Source organism: Protopterus annectens, chromosome 2.part0 (genome assembly GCF_019279795.1).
Source record: "Protopterus annectens isolate FY-2018-M chromosome 2.part0, PAN1.0, whole genome shotgun sequence".
Lineage (NCBI taxonomy): Eukaryota > Metazoa > Chordata > Ceratodontiformes > Protopteridae > Protopterus > Protopterus annectens.
The window spans coordinates 1,894,600,682-1,894,615,368 of NC_056728.1; the positions used below are offsets into that span (position 1 = coordinate 1,894,600,682).

General features: G+C 37.0%; 1 protein-coding gene across 1 annotated transcript in view; it reads right to left on the bottom strand.

Moving 5' to 3' along the window:
• The window catches only part of LINGO2 (leucine rich repeat and Ig domain containing 2), a 6,800,733-nt gene that overhangs the window by 3,510,638 nt on the left and 3,275,408 nt on the right, over positions 1 to 14,687 (bottom strand). The gene's annotated exons all lie outside the window — the stretch shown is intronic.

The window sequence follows — 14,687 nt, forward strand, 5'->3', positions numbered from 1 at the left end:
TCAGAGGGATTTATGACATCCTGTGATATTATAAGGACCAACTGACATAGTGGTTTCAGCTCTGGAGAATGCAGCGAGTACCTGTTCTTTAGTGATAGTTGGTTGAAAAATGTTAAATGGTATATCTTGGTGGGAAAATGGGGTAATTGGGTGAAATTAAAGCTAAAGTTATCAACAAGCTAATCTGCTGCATCCCTCAGTTTGGTATAGGAAGTTTCATTTACTATTAGTTTAACATACTGTTGGGTGTTACTTTTAAGGCTGCATATATAATTGAAAAATGCTTTCTGGTTATCCTTAGCCTAGGAGGCAATTTTTCCCTTGAAGTCGGTTTTGCTGGAAACAGTAAGGTCAGTCTAAATATGACATAGGAATTCTCTGTGCTAGCTGACACTATGGGCAATTTTAAGCCTAGCCATTTTCTTTTAATGGTGAGAGTCAAACCCTATACCTTCCATTTATGATATAAACACATTAACTTCTGCACCAATCAACAATACAGGCACAGAGACAGGCGAAAATGCATAGACACATACAAGCAAACTCATGCGTCTGTATGTGTGTCACACACACACACACACACACACACACACACACACACACACACACACACACACACACACACACTCACAAACTCACACACTTCTCATTCTTTCATTTTATTATTCCTTAAGGCTTATAACTCAAATTAACTCAGTAGTTAAGAAAATCCTTGCCAAGCAATATTTTCCATACAGCTCATCAGCTGTGGCCATTCAATCTAACCTTTCTGGATTGCTTTACTTTCAATGTTCCAGCAGGCTGAAGTCCATTCTTTGGCTGTCTATGACATCTACCGTAGTTACCATTTCCATTCATTATGGTGACTTCATGAACCAGCTTGTGACAAGGTCAGTGCTTTTCACAGGCTATAACTACACCCCCCCTTCAGAATGATGGAGGTCATGTTGCCATTTCAGATTTGTTAAGGACAGATCCTGCCTACTTACACTGGTTGAATTATTTGAAAGGTTACTGAAGAAATGAATGAGGACAAATAAGTATAAACTGCATATCAAGATCTTGCAAAGGCATTTGACAACATCCAACATCCAGATAAACTCTTTTATCAAAATATTAATCCATGTGTAACTCATTGGGTAGCAAAGTGGCTGAAAAATACAACCCAGGAACATAGAATGGACAGCTCTACCTCCTCCAGAAGGTGCAGTCCTCAGAAAACTCCTCTTTAGCATTTACGTCTTGGATGTCAAAGCTACTGTTAAAAGTTTATGGTGGACCAGGTAAGACTGCAGATGATTGTAAACTAGGAGCCATCATAAAATCCCAAGAAGACACCAAGATCCTCCACAAAGGGTGTTCCCAAACTGATAGCTAATTTCTAAACCAAGAGCTAAAACTGAATGACAGAAAATGTATAACAATGTCCTTTGGCAAGCAAGAAGTCAGTGTGTGCATGTGTGTGTGTGTGTGTGTGTGTGTGTGTGTGTGTGTGTGTGTGTGTGTGTGTGTGTGTGTGTGTGTGTGTGTGTGTGTGTGTGTAAGTATAACATTGACAACACACCCCCTGAAAATGTATCCTGTTAATTAGGGACCTGAGAACCTACTTTGAGTATGGCCTGTCCTTTGGTCACCATCTATCCATGATTGTAAGAAAATGCTATTTCAGTGACCAGATTATTACTAGGATCATGGAATCCAGGTCTAGGGATGTGATCATTCCACTTGTATTCTGTACTCATCCGGCTGATAACTGAGTATAATGCCCCTTACCGTATGTACCTGTTCAAACATTTAACACAACTCAAATGCCCTCAAACTTTTCTTACTACGAAAACAAAGGCCTAAAGCATAAAAACTATGCATACCATCTCAAAGCCTTGTCAATTTTCTCTGAGTCATACAACATACTGTGGGTCAGTCTCTGACTCATGTACAGAACCTCAACAGATCATATCCTGTTAGACCTACTACACATTTGCCAAGTCCAGCAGGGCATAAATACTTGCTCAATAGATCTAAATCTCTTTCTTTAACATAAATATTACATGTTGGAGGGATAGTTATGTATCACAGATATTACCCCTTCTTTGGAATCCTCTTCCTCCACATAAAGCAAAGTACTTTTCTTACATTATTCAAATGTAATATCGACAAATGATTCACTCCTGCTTTAGCACCTTTTCCGTCATGGGTGAAGGCTACATGTTAATGTTTTGCTCAACTCTGGATTAGCTGAACTTAAAATATAAATGCTAAAAGCTTCATGGGAATGTATGGTTAGGTTCTAAAGATACTCACAGATCAATCATCTAGTAAGTATCTAGGTACATATGTAAGAAAACTAGAAAAAATCAGAAGGAGCCATCTTTGAAGATTACTGATTGATGACCATGTTGACATGAAAAGGAACAAGGTGTGGGGATGTGATGACACCTGTTATTCTGGAACGATGCGCAGGTTGAGCAGTAGGAGAATGGCTACAGGGACACATGACTAGGATAACGACAGGAAAAGAATTAAACAAAATATGGGAGCATGAGAGAGGGAGAAATGGAAAGGAGTGTGATTCTAAACTTGGTGGGAACTATGGAAATTACTTATATTGTAGATGTCTCCAATTTGCTATCGGAATATGACTGCATTGTATAAAGATGTGACACAACATGGACAGTTTAATGAATTGTTCATTATTCAGAATGCAAAGAAGACAAGATATACATGAACACAAAGCTGAGCCTGCAGGAAGATGTGCTTTAGAAAGCCTGATGTAGATATCTGAAATATCAGATATGGCTAGGTGATAGTAAGATCATTAGAGAAGCTACAAGCAAATGATATAGCGATATAGATTCATGTAAAAGTAAAGGGTGCACATTGTTTGACTGAAGCTTTCACTTATCCATCCATTAATTTACTTTTCATTGCCGATCTTTGTCCTTTTACTGCTCTTGCTAGTTTCTTAAGGAATAAATATTCTGGCATAAGTACAAAGCACATTATCAAATAAGTATTGACTATGAGCAGCGGGATCTTTTTCAGAGAAGATTTCACATATGGTTACACAATTTAGAAATATCTGATGCCAACAGTACTAGGTTTGCCAAAAAGGTAAACTCTGCACAGTTCTGGAATAAATATTTTGCCATACATTTATTGAACACATTTGTTTTAGATAAATATGAATGAAGTGGAGTCGAATACATTTGTAAATTTAGTAAGTTCATAGCATTTCAAATGAGTGACTCCATTCATTTTCAGGGTTGAATTCTTTAACCTCATACTAAGTACATAATTACTCAAAATAAAAGAAATACACACATACCCAGAGAAACAGTCAGTGAATCATACTTTATGGGTCTCCACTTCACAAAAGCTAAATCAAGCAGCCCACTGCTGGTGGAAGGTGTGTCAGAAAGCATTTCAGGAAATCAGGAATAACCACCATTCACCACACTTTTCCTTGACTGGATTCTTCTTCACAAGATCACCAGTTCATGTGACTACTTGACCTTACAGTGCACACATGAAGTCACTGCTCCTATCTGCTACCTTGACATTAAGGTAACTACAACTCTTCCTAAATCACTGCTACAGGCTGTCAGTATCTATAATGTACAGCCTCCCTCACTTCTTCACATGGTTTCAAACTCAGACTATCCTCACCCTTATCTTTATGATATTGATGGGTACCCCGTGTAAAATAGCCATTACTTTGTCCTGTCTGTCTTCTAATTCAGCCTTTTAAGGAGTAGAGTCAGTAGAGTCAAAAGTTATCTTTTTCTTTGCTGTCTCTTAATGAGTACATCCGCTGTCTTACACTACAATTGGTAGTGACTGGACCTCCCTGCCCATTCTGGCTACCAGAAATATATATCACTCACAGACTAGGAAATAAACCAGACTTGCACAAATCACCACTAGTACCATAGGGTCTGTGACACAGAGTGATGAAGCCCCGACTATGACATACATGACCAAGGTTCATATAACAGTTTGAGTGATGTGACATCTGGAGAGCAAAGTATGGGACTTAGTGACCAGGACTCAGCCATCTTGGTTGGAGGGTGAGGATTTTTTTTTGTCAGCTGATCTCCATCAGAAAAGCAGTGGCTTGTATGGTCCATATGTAGTCAAGGCAATTGAAAGACTATTAACTATCTCAAGGCTGTGAAATCACCTTTAATAGCATACTGTTGTAAGAAAAACATATCAAGAAGGTATAGGAGTCCGTACAGTAATGAAGCTACTCCCACCCACCACCACAGCCCAAATTGGGACCTTAGGAGAAATAGAAATATTTCCAGGATGCTAGAATGCACAGACACCTCCATGACTACCAACACTACCTGGATGTTGGACTCTAGTTAGTTCTTGCCTCTGTGTTGGAGATATCAAAACTGCTAGTGCAAGATGGATGGTTGACAGCTTGGCAGATAAAAAGCAAAGAATAAGTAAATAAGTAAGTCCCTAAATAAATAAATAATCTTTTAGACCATTGCTTCTCCATACTAGCCAGGTACAGAGCTGAGGGACCTTATGGTTTAATTGACATATCATTCCTTGCTGTCACAGTGTAGTCTTTTCATTTGACATACCACACAGGGCTCTGTTTCCTATCTCCCCATTCAGTGTTCTCCATTGGCTATTACTCAAAGAGAAATTTGGGAGCAAAAAAGAAGATAGTTGCTCTAATGTTCAGCACTGCTTCGTTGAAACACTTAAGAATGCTGCATATTCTTTTATTCTAAGTCCAAAACTGGATTATGTTAGAGAATTCTTCTTACATAACAGTACATCTGTCGCATAGTTACTGAACCCTTAAGTAGCAGGAGTGTAGGGGGGTGCAGTCCCCCACATCTGGAGTTGCAGTAAGTGAAGTCATCCACTGAAACAACATAATTTGAAATTTGACAGTGTTTTTAAATGTTGTTGCATTACTTAAAAATTGCACTTAATTGTTCTCAATTGATGATGTTGAACATGTGCAATGACCATATGTAAAGCAGCTGGAAATTAAGAATTATAATTTACTCAAATGAAACTACCAAATATTTTGAATTACTACATCTGCATGTGTGTGTGTGTGTGTGTGTGTGTGTGTGTGTGTGTGTGTGTGTGTGTGTGTGTGTGTGTGTGTGTGAGTGTGTTTGTCTCTGTGTCTGTCTGTCTGAGATGGGTTGGTTACAGTGTACTTTGCCAGAAGAATTGCAGAATTTGATGATATGCTCTTTTAAAAAACATTGCTGAGTGACTTACACTTTAGGATATTAAGCTTTGGAAAATGATATTATACCTGTCCAGTAGCAATGCAGAGACTAATACATTAAGCTTAAGCATGGTTTTGAAAGGAACTACTTCTGTTGCCATAACATTTGTTATAGAACATAAGTATATATTATTGAATTCTTATAATTTATTTATTTATTTACATTTTGTTGACCAGCTTAGTCCCACTAGCCAATTTTCAGGGACACCCAAGGTGGTATTCATATCGAGTAGAGGAAATTTCGCCAGGGCACGTGGATCTTCTCCTACTCTTTTCAGTAAGTGCCATGAGATCTTTTACATCTACCGGAGATACCACCAACTCAGGCAGATGGGGCTTCAGTTTAACACCCCATGTGAAGGATAGCTTGAAATGATGTGCTTTCAGATACAAGTTGGTATCTTAAGCTGATCTCTAGCAGATGACATTTGATAAGCTGATTCACAGTGTCATTCATATGCAGACAAATCAGAATTTACAGCACATCCTCCTAAAGACTTCTAATCACAAAGCAGTATGAACATTTCAAGAGTGAATAAAGCCAAAATGCGACACAGGCAAGAAAAGATGTCAAGAGCAAAGTAATCCTGAGATCTGTTGCATAATTAATTCCTGGCACTTGGCAAACCTCTGCACAGACAAGAAACAGTTCGGAACTGAGAAACATTACTTGCATGTATCTATATTTGCACAGCACTTGAGCAACATGTTTTAATCAAAATTGCCTTTTATGAAATGCACCAAACTGAATTTTCAATCGACCGAATATCCCCTCCACTTCTTGTGAGTATTATTTATCTACAGAAATATGGGCTGTTTTCCCCATGGTACAAGGAAAGATTGTTGCAATAAAAGATTGACTCTTTCTACTCCAACTTGAGATCTTGTGTTTTTTATTAAGTTTGACTGAGCTTTGTATTTGTAAACAACATTTGGCAGTATAAGCTTTAGGGAGATGATTGTCCTACTTTAACTGTGTAACCATTATCAAACGGTTTATTTTCAGTGCTCAGAAGACCCACTTTTAAAGGTCATTCTATTTAATCTCTGCATAATTTTCTTTGTTCTTTCCAAAAGATTTTCACATGGTGAGCATGAGATTATGTTGGCCCCATCTTTAAATACTATATTGTAGTAAATAAGCTGAGAAAATAGTGCCAGATGTGTTTGTTACTGGCTATGTGATAACTAATGCCTTACTCTACATATTGCTGTCAGTCGTGATGTATGCTTGCGCCATGCTATATGACATTTTCATTAACACAAACTAATTGTGTGATTCGATGTGGTTTAAAATAAGCTGTGATTAGGGCTCAGTGGAAGGTATCGTCTCAAATGTGTGCTGACAAAAGTTTTTGCTTGAATACACTGTCGATATGAAGACAGGAACATTTGTAGACTGTTTTGTTACATGCCTACAGAATGCTGATCAAGTTTTTGAATGGCCACTGAGGCAGAAGTCAGATAATGTGCAATTAATGGGCTCAATGTATGTGAGTATATGGACTTACGTAAGTGCACATATGTGTGTGTACATATATCTGTTTGTGTGTGTGTGTGTGTGTGTGTGTGTGTGTGTATCTATCTGTGAACATCAGTGATTTTGTGTGTGTGTGGGTAAAGGTAATTCAATAGTTCAAAAAAGGAGTCTAGACTACAGCATTGATATGGCTAAAGAATGCAGGCCTTTCATAATTATCTGGAGACTTAAATGACTACAGTAATGGACACAGTGGGTATATTTTCCTCCAGTATTCTGTCTCCATATGCATATTTGGTACTTGTCAAAACAACTACTTAAGTGTGTAACAGGTGCCATATCAAAGGTACTTAAAACCTATCAAGCTCTAGAAACAAATGACAGTTGTTTGCCTTCACATATAATGCAGTCTTCTACTTCATTAAACATTAATAAGACAACAGAAATGTAAAATATTTTAATATATTATTTTGTTGTAAGTTAAGCATGGCTGATGCTGCTGGAATGCAAAACTAAGATATATAAATATACACTATGATTTTTGTGTATTAAATTCTGTAGCACTGTTTGCTTATTATGCACTTAAATTTCATATGCCTGTAGTTATTGCATAGAGGATTTCTCACATCTCACTTGCTTTCTCATATACTGCTGTATATGCATTTCTAGAGCAAAACAGAAACCTGTTTTGTTTATTTTGATTTGCTTTTGTTTACAAAAAAGGAGACATGGCTGAGTTTTTCTATAAGAACATAAGTTTAGCCTCCAGCGACAAGGATTTGAAGCTTATTCCAGTAACTGCAATAGATTCTTGCCATTCATTAATAAGGAACCTGGTTCAGAAGGGTTTCCTGTATGAGTTCAGTTTGCTAATATGTTAGGTCAGCTAACAGAGCAGTATTCAGAGTAGAGACCTCATCCACTGGCACTGTTTTACAAACAAAGATTTTCACTTTAAATGACAGTAGCCAGAGCTGTTATAATACTGAAATGAAATGTATGATTTACTTAGTTAAACAGTCCGAAGTGCCAAGCCAAAGTCAGAGTGCAGATTAATTGGTGTGCATTCGTATTTCTGTCAGTGTCTCGGAGTCAGCGCTCAGCTTGAGAATGGAGCATAATAATTTGGCAGCGACAACTGAAGCTGTTTGGGTATTAACAAATGTTACGGTAGTAATCTCCTTATGGTGCAGTCTCTCTTCTATTTTCTCTGAACCTGAGCCAGATTCATTATATGGTGGATTATCGGCGAACCTCAGCTGATATATGTGTGGGTCTATTGTTAACTCTAATGGATCCCTCCTCAACCAATTAGGTAAAGTGAGAAAAGAGTCTTTGTCTTAAATTATAACAGGAAAATAAAAAAAATGCAAAACAGGAAAAAATGTTAATGAATAAGAATAATTACACAAACCTTTCCTAAAAGGATAGCATTTATATCAGCTACACTGACAAAAAGATATATGCAGTTTTAAAAGCAGACACATAGAACAATTCCATTTTAAATATATCACAATGTGCCAAGAACTACAGTTTATATATCTTCATTAAACTTATACTAACCAAAGTTGAAAATTCCTATGAGATACAGGTATGGGCAGTTATAAATTATGTATGCCAGAGGAACTAGGATGCGTAGAAAACTAATAATTCTTGTATTCTGACTTTGGTATATATTGTATAATATGTAATGTTTAATGTGTATGGCATAAATCCATGAAATTATAAAATGTTATGTTAGCCATTTGAGAAAGACAGAAAGTATACAATCAAAATTCTATTCACTGTGAATACTGAATTCAAGTTAGGAAAACACAGACGCTGCACTAAACTTTTAACATAAACAATGCATTGGTGAAAACATCAGACACTGAATGTCTGTTAATCTGAATGTTTCAATACTATAAAAAGAAACCTTACCAGCCTTCTGAAGAATATTTATGGTGTTTCCTTCTTTATTTATTCATGTCAAGGTGAGATATATCAGTTAAAAGTAATTCTAAAAATACTCTAATATTGTAGATTTGATCGTGCCTCATATTCTAAATCTATAATATTCAGAGGACAAAACATTGCATTTTAAGTAAGAAATGTAAAGCTGAAAATTTACAGATGTGTCATAAAATCCATTCATCCCCAAGGCCACCACAGCATTACTGTACATAACAGCATCAGATTTTGTTTATCTTATCTTCAGAATAGGACTAAAGGGTGTGTGTGTGCATGTGAGTGTGTGTGTGTGTGTGTGTGTGTGTGTGTGTGTGTGTGTGTGTGTGTGTGTGTGTGTGTGTGTGTGTGTGTGTGTGTGTGTATGTTTGTGTGTGTGTGTGTGTGTGTCTGTGTGTGTGTGTGTGTTTGTGTGTGTGCATGTATCTGTCTGCATGTGTGTGTGAGTGTTTGTATATGTGTGTGTGTGTGTGTGTGTTTACATCTGTGTGTGTGTGTGTGTGTGTGTGTGTGTGTTTGTGTGTGTGTGTATGTATCTGTCTGTATGTGAATATGTATGTGTGTGTGTGTGTGTGTGTGTGTGAATTTGTATACCTGTGTGTTTATATCTGTGTTTGTGTGTGTGTGTGTATGTGTGTGTGTGTGTGTGTGTGTGTGTGTGTGTGTGTGTGTGTGTGTGTGTGTGTGTGTTTGTGCATATTTGTATACCTGTGTGTGTGTATGTGTTTACATCTGTGTGTGTGTGTGTGTGTGTGTGTGTGTGTGTGTGTGTGTGTGTGTGTGTGTACACCGGTCTGTTTGTGTGTGTGTGTGGGTGTGCGTATGTGCGTGTGTGTGTGTGCGTGTGTGTGTGTGTGTGTGTGTGTGTGTGTGTGTGTGTGTGTGTGTGTGTGTGTGTGTACTTGTGTTTGTGTGTGCCTGTGTCTCTGTTGCATGGAGGTTATTTACATTTACCAAGCTGAAGGATGCTTACTTTGTCACTTTAGATGGAGTGAGAGGATTACTTAATGGCAGAGTTACTGAATTAAGTTATAGCAAAAAAAAGCATTGACTTGGAGAATGCACAAATAAAGATGAACACATACATTTATATATACCAAATAAAGCAAATCAAAGGAGACATTTTAGAGAGTAAGACCATTAAATAAACAAAGGAATGAATGTTAGAAGATTGTGTAGAACAATAGTTGGAAAATGATCCAAAAGTGTTTTTATGGGATGACCAAATGTGCAGTAACAAGCCACAGCTAGAAGTACTGGCTCACTGTGTGAAATAGATGTGATATGTACAGGATTTCCATGAATGACTCATCATATGGAACCATTTGATCAGTAAATAGAAAAATAAATTGGATATATATGACACAATATTATTTCCATGCATATGATAAGTCACTTGTATGTCTCTCATCTATATATGATGAGATAAAATACAGTTTATAAATGTACTACAGGTGATATAGGATAACCTGTTTAACCATACTGCAAATCCCCAATTCACCAGCCTGCAGCCATAAGAAAGCATTATTATAATTATGCTTACAAAGACAGAAGCACAGATGAACACAAACAATACATAATAACACACACAAGCACACACACACACACACACACACACACACACACACACACACACACACACACACACACACACACACACACACACACACACACGCACATGTCAATATACTTAATCTATACATTGACTATGTGCACTGACTTAATTTGGTGATGCAAAGATCCACAGTAGAATATACCAAAAACATGGACTTTTTTTTTAATGGTTGCAGGAATTCCAGCCTTTTTCTGTGGTGCTGCTCTGGGCAATATTAGAAAAGCAAACACCACAAGTGTCTGCAACATGGTGGAATCTCAGTACTGAAACTGTAAACTCAATGTTTGAAATCTTATACTTGCTATTTCAGTATTTTCATTGTTTGTACATATGTCCAATGTCTGCAGTGAAAACAGTCCAAAAAGCATGTGGACTAAAGGAACTGCTGAAGACAATGTGGTTCAATTTTGGCTGTTTTCCATCATATAGTGTTCAGTGCTTACATTATTTATAGTAAACCATAGTTTCATACTACTGATGCAAGCAAAGTTGAAATGGATGTGCACTCATTCTTAAATGTGGTGGTCAGTGTCAGATCAGATATTGACAGAAATGCAGAAGAGGAACTACAGACAAAGGATTTTCTGGTAAAACATGCACAAGGACCATGGCGATCCCAAATGATGCACCAATCAGTGTTTGTTGCTGCAAAGGAAGTCTGTGATAATATGATAAAGTTGCTGGTACCATCATAATAACAGCAAAATGGCCATCTTCAAGCATCTCAGCTATTATAATTTTTCAGAAGACACAAAATCACAAATCAGTTCCCTGGAAAGCTATTGAAAGCAATCACAGAAAGATACCCTCTCCTTTTGAAAATAACATAGAACTGCACTTGGAGTACTGAACTGCCATCAAGAGTTGCACAAAATGGCAATATGGTGACATTTTTGGTTGGTAATTCACTAACCACAGACTTTTCAGAGACTTTCTCTTGTTGATTATATTGACCATACTAATATTAACAGCTGAAGGAGAAAGATGTTTCTCCACTCAGAGAATTAATGCATTTCCTCAAATTACTATGGATCAGGAAAAAGTAAATGAATTGGGTGTGATCTCTACAGAAAATGAGTTAACAGAGTATAAAAAAATATGACGGCATGTGTTAGTACAGAACAAGGACAGATGAATAATGGACTTTGTTCTTTAAATAAAATACCTAAGGGGTTGGGAGGGTGGCTTAATGGTTAAGGTGTTTGCCTTACAAACACAAGGTAAAGGGTTTGAGTCTCACAAGGGATAATTGGCTAGGCTTAAAATGACTCGCAAGGGCAGTTAGCTTAGTACTAACCTATGAACCTATGAACAGAAAAAGCTCAAAAACACCTGGGCAGACTGAAAAACATAGTGCTGGCATTGTAAAAAATCAGCTACAGGGAGTAGTGGGAAACCAGCTTGAAAAAGTAATTTCTGAGAGCAAATATGATACATTCATCAGTTATAATACAATAATGTAACTATACGTGTTACCTGTGTTGCTAGGACCAATAACTTAATCTGGTGATCCAAAGAGCAATATTTCAAAATAAGAATAAAAAATGCATTCCAACCTTTTTCATCATAATCAGTTCATTGAATAGCTGCTCTGGATTATATAGAAGTAGAATGCATACCACAAGTGTAAGGAGAATGGTGGCATTTCAATATTCAGACTGTAAATGCAGTGTATAAAAACTTAGACTTGATTGAGTGTTTTTGTTCTTTGTATAAATGTCCAACATCTGCAGCAACAACTACCCAAAAAGTATGTGGACTAATGAAATTGCTCAAAGACAATGTAATTATTCTATACAGACAACTTCAGCATCATGTCACTGATGCAGTCAAAACTCAAATGAATGTATGTACAATGTAATATCAGATAATGATATAACAGCAAATGATAATAAGCCCGTAAGAGTTGACGCAGTTGCTCAGGATTTGGGAACTTATGTGGACAGTGACCTAATTTTTGAGAAGTATGTGTACAGCATTGTAAGAAAGTCTTTCTATATTGCACAGCTTTTAAAACAAAAGGATGGTGTCTAGATCTAGGAATGTCATTGTCTCCCTTTTAGTCACCCCTCATTAAGCTAACCATTGAATATAATGCCCCTATTGGCATGCATCTGTCCTGGTACATGCAACATCTGGAATGCCAACCGAGATACCTTACGAAAAGGATACAAGGCCTAAACATGTCCTACATGGAGTGACTTAAACCGCTGTCACTATTCTTGGTATCCTACAGACTGCGTCTGGCATGCAAGGTATCCTCTGAAACAGTACTGATGGATTAACTGGATACCGACAATTCAAATCAGAAATACTCAGTTTGGGGACCTAAACCTCTTCTGCAACATCAACAGAATGGTTTAGAGGGAAAGGTATATCTTGCAGAGGATACCATTGCTGTGTGAAAGACTCCCCATCCATATAAAACAAATTTCAGCACTGTCCACATTCAAGTACAACTTAGATCTATGGAACAGAAACAGAAAATTTAGCGCAAGGCTGCTTCTGTACTACTAACAAACAGAGGCATCTGCTAAATGCTTTATTCCATGCATGGGCCCCCTTAAATTATCTATGGTATGATCCCAGTTATTCTCATTAAGGGTAATATATAATAATTATGAGATTGGAAAGACCAACATATAACCATATGGGATAGCTTATTTCAAGCACAAAAATTGAAATTGGCTATGCCTAAAATGATCCACAAGTGCAGCTTGCCTAGTACTTACCCATGAATATATGAACCTATAAAAACTCTAGACAGAGGACATTTTTGCAAAATGTACACAAAGACCATTGCTGCAATGGAGGTCTGTGGTGTGATAATGATCCTTGCTACATCTATATAAGAAATTTTTACAATTCAATATTTTTTCTTTTTTTGATTTGCTCTCTCTCAAATTATTACTCTCAGTATTTGATCTTAGTGTTAACCTACTAAGGACTCTATATAACTTATGTCAACCTCAATGTAACAATGTCCTGTGATTTATTTTGACTATTACTGTATATTGTAATCTTTGTCACTGCTAATGTTTGGAGCTTTTCTCCCCGGGCCTCTACTGAAAATGGACATATATCCAGTTAGACTAGCTCGGTCAACAAATGTAAAATAAATAATAAATAAATAAATAAATGTTTCAGCAGATTGGCGGTCATCAGACATCTCATCTTTCACTATCTGGAATCCTTTTAGAATATTCAGTACAGCAGAATACCTAGCAAAAGCAATCACTGAAAGTTGCACAGTCTTTGTTAAGGTGCAACTTAGAACTGAAATTGTAAAAATGTTTTGTAGTCAGCACTTTACACAAACTTGCACTCCTTTTTTGATTTTAAAATTTGTGGTTGACAATTGACTAAGCACTCACTTTTAACATTTCTGTATATTAGAATGGAGCAGGAAAGACTTAATGCACTGGCTATAATCCGTGCCTAAAAAAAAAATACAGAATGTAACAAACATCAACCAGAGAGATAGTAACTGGATTGTGCAGAACAAGGACAGAGTGATTGATTGTAAAATTAAGTAAGAAACATGAAAACAATCTCTAAATGATGACAAGCACAGAAGCACTTATCTGTTACTTGAGTAGAAACAATTCTTTGGTACTGGAGACTGGGAAGTAACAGGTCTAACCCAGCATCTCAGTGTAAGTTGCCACAGTTAATGCCCCACACAAAGCACTGTAGCTCTCAGGTTTTACTTTTTAAAAATTATTATTATTTTTTTTTTACTTTTAAACTGCAGCAAGAAGTTGTAGACATTTTAGACCATACATGGAGCACTACAGCACTCTGATTTTCCTAACAAATAATAATCTTTTTTGCTATTAAACTGTAGCAAACTGCTTCAGTTGCTACAATTTAGACCACACATGGATTGTAACAGTGCCCAGATTTGACTGCAAATGCAATACCAGCTTGTAAAAGCCAGTAGTCACTAAAGAGATTTCAGGATTGGCCAGTTGTATCCCCCTGAACGTTGTGCCCAGGGTAGTTGCAGTTTTCGCCCTGTGCTTGCTATGCCACTGAGAGGAGGATTTATGATGAGAGCGTAAGAAATATTAACCACATGGTAACATGCTAAGTTAATATGCTCAATCTATGCAGAAGTGAAAGTCATCTGAAAATTTCACCTTAAAGAGAACTCTTGCTAATGCAGATGTTGCATTTGGTAAGCAACTTTGCATTCACTGCATTTGCTTTATTGTTACAGTGACTGCTTTCCTTGAAGAATATGTGGCCTATGTTGCACTACAAAACTGGTGTGTTGATGCAAAAACAGGGTTGCAAGAATCCATACTTTATCGGTAGAAAGGTGTGTGACTTAAATAGACTGGCTGATATATTAGAGTAGCTCTTTGTTTTTC